Raw genomic sequence first — 8,284 nt, forward strand, 5'->3', positions numbered from 1 at the left:
CTTTTCCTAGCAATCCTATTGTTCTTCTTCTTTTTGGACTTGTGTGATCCTAGCTTGTCCAAGTTTTTCCCTTGCTAAGCATGTACTAAGGTGAAGTGGTCATTGGCATTCTGTAGGATTATTGTAGCATGAATTGCCATTGACAGCTATACATGGCTCTACTGGAGGGTGGAAGTCATGTCAAGCATTGCTTTCTTCTGAGTTTGGAGAGTTTGGATCATCCGCACTTCTTCAACCTCTTTCTTGGCTATTTGGGCCCAAAGTGCTATGACCTCTATCTCATCTTTCCAATTCTTGGGTATGCTCCTCCTTGTCCAAGCTAGTGAATATTTCTAAAATTTGGAGCATCTAGCTGGCTTGATGTTGAAGGGATGGCAGAAGGTGATGAGGTTTGTCAAAACTGTTGATACATGAGGTGCCCATGCATCCACCCTGATAGCCTTGTAGTGTTGTCTATGGTTTTAATCCGTTGGTAGTTATGATACTTGGGTGAAATAGGCTTGTTGTGGATCTTGCAATAGATCCCCTTGTGGTTCATTGAATTCCATGATGTTGTCAGGTTGTGCTTGTAGTGATCTAGCTTGTGGCTCTTCCTATTGCTGCTAATGGAGATCTATTGGTTGAAATTGTGCATTGAGCTATAGCATCTTCTATCACAATTCCTCATTCCCTACCTCCATTGGAGGTAATTGTTGTTGTGGGGAATCCTCATTGGACAATATGGCATGAGGATGCAATTGAGATTACTCTCACATGGGTGACCAGAGGATGTTTATATCGCCAAGAGGTTTTGTGATAGTGGTAGATTCATTCCTATTCTTGCACCTCTTTACTAATGGATACTGCAAGTAAGTGGGGAATAGGTGGGGAATTTTACATTTTTTTCCAGATGAACCATCAGGTTTCTTTATGAAGAATATGAACAAATGCTTGATCCAATCTTGTTTCTGCTACCTACTGAGCAAAAAAATGTGTACAGTGGAATGGATCAGTTCTTTCCACACTTGACATGCAATAGTGTGGATAGAAATTTAGATGCTTCCTTGAGCCTAGGGTCAGTGTACCACGTGCATTCAAAAGTAGGGGTATTTTAATTCCCCTTTGGAAAAATTTAACAAGTTTACAATAATAGGAGGGGGTTTTAAATTCCACTTTAGAAAAAAATCCATTAATTCATATGTAAAGAGGGGTTGTTTTATTTAGGAAAAAACAATTAGTTGAGGGGTTTTATCATTACCCCTTGAATGCATGTGATACCTAGGATTTCTCAGTGGTGCATCCCCCGAGGCTACATCATTGTGGCCATTGATTACTTATCATTGATGTACACATTCACACATCTGATACCATTCCAGTATACCTGGCATTTGGAAGTTCACCACACTAGCGTGACACTTGGTAGAGAACTCCTCTGTTGGATTCAACATTTTTGCATTCTTTTTGCATGCACACATGCCACCCATGTACAGTCACATTTGACTACTATTTTTGGCATTGGTTTTTGCACACATACATCAAACTTATACAAACTATTGGCTATCCTGACACGAGATGCTGAATTTCTAAAAATTTGGCATTTGTAGTCCTTAAGGGGTATTTTGCCTCTTTAGTTCGGAGTGAGAAATCCCTTTGCATTACTATAAGAGAAAGAACAATATTCAATGGACTAATTTATAGTGATGGCACCATATTTGTCAGCCTATGCATCCCTGGAGTGATATGAGTGATTTTTTTGTGTGGATGTATGCAATCATGGTAGGACTTTCCTATGGGATTGTAGGCAGTCAAACAAGTTACCAAGTCCCATTTTCTCTAGAATGGATTTTTTGGCCTTGGAAAGTGCATATGCCAATGGAGGTGGCCATAGAAGATCTTGGGACTTTACTACATCATGGGTCGTATAGTTGGAAAGAGTCTCAAGATGCATTGGTATTTCTCCTAATTCCATTTCATGCATTGAATCTTGATCTTAAGGAGGGGTAGATAGTAATGAGCTTTGGCAGGGGTATTTTTGTTGAGGTTGCGGGCTCTTAAATGTCTAATCTTTTTGAGCTTCAACATTTCTTCTATCCTGCATCCCTTTTGGGTAGGGTTGTAACCTGATCATTCAATTTATAGATCAATTTGTATGTAGGTGTGATATTTGTGTATGATGACATGTGTGTGTTGTGAATTAATTGTGCAAGCTTTGAGAGTGTGAAATGGAAGTATGTTAATAGAGTTTTTGTTAATGCAATTTACTATGTGACCATTCAAACTTGTGTGAGTGCATGTGACCTAGCGAATAGGTAGCGATTAACTATTCAAAGGGTAGCTAGGACCTCAAGGTGACCTAGTCATCACCTCTGAGCCCTAGGCTAAAATTGATTAGGTCTACGTCATGCCTTCATCTTTTTTCTATGGTTATTTCATGGTAAGCTCTTAATATCATTTCAGTATGCTTCTCAAGTTGGAGTAGTTGTGCTTCAAGGGATTCTTTATCACCAAGGCACTCTTGTACTGCCACTCTAGACTAGGGATAATGAATCCTAATGGGACTACTACCTCCAAACCATATACTAGTTGGAATTGCATCAAAATAGTGCTGAACTTAAAAGTGGTTCTATAGTTCCATAAGTAAAAGTTGATCTTTCAACCGAGTCAGAGCGTTTGGGCTCTAATACCTTTGTGTGAATAATGTATAAGGCTTTATTGGCATATTTTGGTTGCCCGTTTCCCTGAGGATAGTGGGGAGTGCTCTTCCAATGCACAACCATGAATCCTGAGAGAAGTTCCAGAATCACTTCATTGAAAAAATATGTGTCTACAGTTAGATACTATTTACAAGGGACAATCAGACCATGTGATTACATTTTGATAAAGGAACTTGGCACGACTTATGGCATCATCTTTGCATACTGCTTTTGCCTCAGCCCATTTAGTGAAATAGCATGTAGTACTGGGCTTGTGTTCCTTTAGTAGAAGGATGTATTTGTCCTACAAAGTGAATTCACAATTTTTCAAAGGGTTATTGCACCATGATTGCGGTTAGGGGATTGAAGACCTTGTGTTGGGGATTGGTAGGTTTTTAGCATACATCACATTTTTCAATGAACTCATAGGCATCATTCCAACCACCAATAGCTAGCTATAATATTTTTTCAATATGTGACTTCTCAACAAAGTGTCCTCCTACAATGCCTATTATGAGCCAGATTTCATGTGGCATAATGCATCTACACAGGATTTGATCTTTACCTATTTTGTACAATTGTCCCTCTATTTGATTATATGGTGCAACTTTGACTATGAGTTTGTAGGCTTCCACTGACCACAACTCTAGTGGGGGTCTTCCCATCATTAAGTATCAAATGGTGTCAGTATATAATTCTAGGATAGCCTTGATTTGGAACAATGTGGCATTAGGCAATTCATTTTCAACTCCAATGGGTTCTTCTCTATATTTGCCACAAGAGAACTAATCAGCAATGTAGTGTTGAGCAGCCTTGCAGACCACTATTTTGAAATTGGATTCTTGAAGAAAGAGAATCCATATGGTTATTCTTTCTTTTGTACATGGACAATTCACAAGATATAGCAGTGCTTGATGGTTAGGGTAGAATACAAAATCATTTTCCAATGAATAGTGTCATAATTTCCTGACATTATAATCATTTGTAGTGACCTCTTTCTATGGTTGTGTAGTTCATTTCGTCATCATTGAGTTGGTCACTGGCCAGCTAAACTGGGAAATCCTTCTTGTGATCACCAAGTTGGAATAGTATTCTCCCAATTGCATATTTAGAGCCTTTAGTGTGGACATGAAAATCAATATCCCAATTGGTAGCTATGAGAATTAGTGCTATGATTAGGCACTATTTTAGAAGTTCAAAGGCTTGGTGACAATCCTCCTTGCAAAATCATTCATGAACAACTCGTATCTCTAGAGGGCAGTCTATTATGGAATACTGCCAGATAAAACTTCTGCAGTAGTCGAAATTGCCCATAAATACCTACACAAATTTTGCATTCTGCAAAGATGGTAATTCTATTATGATTTTTATTGTTTCCATCTACATTGTTGCACTTCCTTGTTGAGAGATGATGTGTCCCAAAAGACCTTGATGGGTGACCATGAATTGGCATTTTGTTGGATCTAGGGAGATGCCAGATTTCCTGCATTTGATATGGAATGCTTCAAGGCATTGTAGGTGGTCTTGGTTGTTGTAATGGATGCAAAAGTCATCGAAGAAGACCTATACTGATCGTGGCCATGGCATCAATAGCAACATGCAGCTTGCCATGGATTGCAAGAGAAGCAGACAGAGGCTACGAGACAGGAAAGTCGAAAAGCTAGGTCAAGGCACAAGGAACAAAGTGCGGGTCGAGGAAAGCACTGGCACGGTATCAAATTGGCAAACGGAAGACACTTTTACAACATCTGCGAACGGAGAAACAATAAGAACAAAGAAGAATCCTTGTACAGCAGTAGCAAGAAGCGATTGCAGATGCACACATTCGATCATTGCCATCGGAGCGAAGAAGATGAGATGTGGTGTCACGATTGGTGGGAGCATTCAAGGCAGCAACATCAGGACATTCAGGTGATTACCAGTCTTGAGTCTTCACAAGATTTAGCGTGCACCCTAAAGTTCGTAGAGTAACAACCCTACCAACACCTTGAGAGATGCATGCCCAAGAGGCGATGCTCTCTAACCTAAGAAATGGCCTATAGAAAGTGAAAGGGGTGCACAACTTAGATCAACTAGCTGTAAAGAGGGCAACATTAGCTATATTGGTGTCCCCTGAAACAAAGGAGAAACAGCTTGGGCACACAATTTCGAAGATGTTGTCAATCAGAAGGACCAATGTGGCTCCGGTGGTTGAACATAGAGCAGAAGCAATGCACGATCATGTCCCAATCCGAGAAGTCTATGGGCTTGAATAGAACACAAGAAAAGGAGAGACAGCCAAAGTGCGGAAGTCATTGCTACAGTGATGACATTTTGGCATGAAAATATGAGAGTTTCTCCAAATAGAAAGGACATCTGTAAGAAGCAGACATGACGAAAGGTGTTTGAGGAGCACATCATACACATGCTAGATACAATGTAGGTTAGTGGTGCCTAAACCATCTCGATGGTTATTTGTGATTGAGCTTTGGGATAGTTTACTTATTTCTTTTCTTTAACTAGGCTTCGACTAAATGTGATTGTCCTAAACCAGCCCGATGGTTGGAACATCATGCAATCATAGGCTGATTTAGCTCAATCGCTAGTGATGTGATAATCCTAAACTAGTGTGGTTGAATAGACATTAGTTGTTGTCCAGCTCGGTGGAATGGTTGAGTAGAAATTAACAACAATATATTTTATAATATATTGATATTTTACTAAACCAGCTCGATGGTTGGAACATCATGCAACCGTAGCTGCTTCAGCTCAATCACTAGTTATGTGATTGTCTTGAACCATGTGGTTGAATAGACATTAGTTATTAACCAGCTCGGTGGTTGAAATTATTGTGTTTCTTAGTACTTAAATTTGTTAAATTTAATTTCATGCTATTCGGGTCATATACCACTGTTAAATTGTGGAATTCAAAAATGAAAAGCAATATATTGTTATTTTCTAATGGTGCAATTCAGAAATGAAAAGAAATATACTTGTTATTTTCTAATATTGGAAGTTGAGATATACTTGTTATTGTCTAATATGTGATTGTCCTAAACTAGCATGGTTGAATAGACATTAGTTGTTATCCATCCCGGTGGCATGGTTGAGCAGAAATTAACAACAATATCATTAGGGGAGTTTTGGGCTAAAAAAGAGCCTCATAAGGAGGAGATTAAGAAAGAGGTTAATTCCTTAATCTCTAGGACAAAAGGTTGTGGTAAAGGGAAATTTTTATGTGTCATAATGAGGATTGATGTTTTTTTGACAAGTGAAGATTGTACGCCACTTATGAAGCATAGATCATGATTCTAATCTAATGATTCAAATTGCGCACCTATTCTATAGAATGTTAATCAACTGTTGATCCAAGGGCACACCATAGACCATGGAGGCAAAGGCGGCTATGAATTCTCATCATTGATCCTTTAGTAGATCTAAGGGCTCATGTAGAGTGCCTTTTGTGGATCCTTGGATCTAATCCCCCATCCAAGGGCATGCATATCATGCCTCTTGTCAGCCATTAGATGCAAGTGTCAATCCAAGGGCACACCATAGACCATGGAGGCAAAGGCGGCTGCGAATTCTCATCGTCGATCCTTTAGTAGATCCAATGGCTCATGTAGAGTGCCTTTTATGGATCCTTGGATCTAATCCCCCATCCAAGGGCACACATATCATGCCTCTTGTCAGCCATTAGATGCAAGTGTCAATCCAACGGCTTTTCATGATTAGTGGTCACCTCATTATGAGGGAAGAGATTCTCCCTTGCGCATCTTCCACATGTAAAGAGGGTGCAATCTGCTGCTGTGATTGCCTGTGTACACAGTTGGATCAAGAAAGGATCCAATGCTTCTAAATGCTCCAGGCGCTACGAGTGATTCATAGCCATTAGATTGTGCATAATCCAATGGATATGATTGAGAGATGACAACCATTGGATCAAATATGATCCAACCATCCTCACAAGCCCGCAGTTTCTCCTCATCGCTTTACCTTTGGTAATTGTAGTAACTTGTGTTAAGATAGTGGGAGAGAGGGAAGGAGTCTCACTTGCGGCTTTCTCACATGAACAATTGGGGGAATACACACAAAGGTGGAGGCTGAAAATAGTTTTCTTCTTAGTTGTGAAAGCCAAAAGAACTCTAGTACAAAGAAAATAGAAGAACCCTATATGTGGGTCTCAAACCAAACTCAACTAACTAAGGTGGCATACTAACTGAGCCACAAACTAGAGTAGATAAGGATAGCTGTCATCCAGCTATTATTCGTGGGCACGGTGTACCAACCGCATCTCCAGCTAACAAGTCGGTGACATAAATGCACAACAGTCACCCTGGCATATCGCGAGTGGAGCTCGATATCTCAACACTCCCCCTTGAGCTCAATCCCAATTCCTGCACACCAAGCAGGTCTCTGAACTTGCGCAGCTTCTCTACGCCCAATGCTTTCGTGAATATGTCAGCTACTTGATCCTCTGTGCTGACATAAACTAGATCAATAAGACCTAGTAAAACCTTCTCCCGCACATAGTGATAATGCACCTCAATGTGCTTTGTTCTGGCATGAAAGACTGGGTTCTTTGCCAAATGTATACTACTCATGTTATCACAATAAATGACAACCGGCCCATCTGTAGACTGATGCATATCATAGAGTAGCTTATGCAACCAAGCTACCTCACATGCAACCATTGCTGCACCTTTGTACTCAGCCTCCGTGCTCGACAAGGCAACTGTAGGCTGTTTCTTGCTGCTCCAAGTGACTGTAGCACTCCCAAAAGAGAACACATATCCACTGGTAGATCGCCTATCAGAAATACTACCAGCCCAATCAGCATCAGTGTATCCATGCAACTGTATCTGAATCCTAGCCTCATAAAATAGTCCATACTGCAATGTGGACTTCACATACCTGAGTATGTGTCTAGCCGCATCCAAATGCGGTTTCCTTGGAGCCTGCATAAACTGACTTACCAACCCAACAGCATAGCTCAAATCTGGCCTGGTAATAGTTATGTAAATCAAACTTCCTACTATGCGTCTGTACAATGCGTCTGTACATAGTAGGGTCTTCCAGAAGCTCACCTGCATCTGCGCTCAGCTTCACATTCTGCTCCAAAGGAACTGAAATAGGCTTACAACCTGTCATCCCATATTTGGATAGCATGTCCAATCCATACTGCCTCTGTAAGAGCTGTATCCCACTTGGTGATCTAATCACCTCAATGCCCAAGAAAAATACGCAGCTCTCCCAAATCCTTCATCTCAAACTTCTACCTCAATAGCATTTTCACATGAAGGATATCTTCATCACTATCACCTGTGATGATCAAATCATCAACATAAATGACCAGCAGCATAATCCCTTTCTCTGTTTTTCTCACATAGAGTGAGAAATCTGCCTTGGAAATCTGAAAGCCAATAGTGACAAGATATTGTCCTATCTTGTCAGACCATGCTCTAGGTGCTTGCTTCAAGCCATACAAGGCTTTCTTCAACCTACAAACAAACTCAAGATGAATAACATGAACATAATCTGCTGGCTGCTCCATAAAGACCTCTTCTTGTAAATCACCATGCAAGAAGGCATTCTTTACATCCATCTAATGTAAAGACCATCCCTTTGATGTA

The sequence above is a fragment of the Dipteris shenzhenensis genome, chromosome 16 (assembly GCF_047967505.1).
Source record: "Dipteris shenzhenensis isolate YYH24624 ecotype China chromosome 16, Dip_SZ_1.0, whole genome shotgun sequence".
NCBI classification, from domain to species: Eukaryota; Viridiplantae; Streptophyta; class Polypodiopsida; order Gleicheniales; family Dipteridaceae; genus Dipteris; species Dipteris shenzhenensis.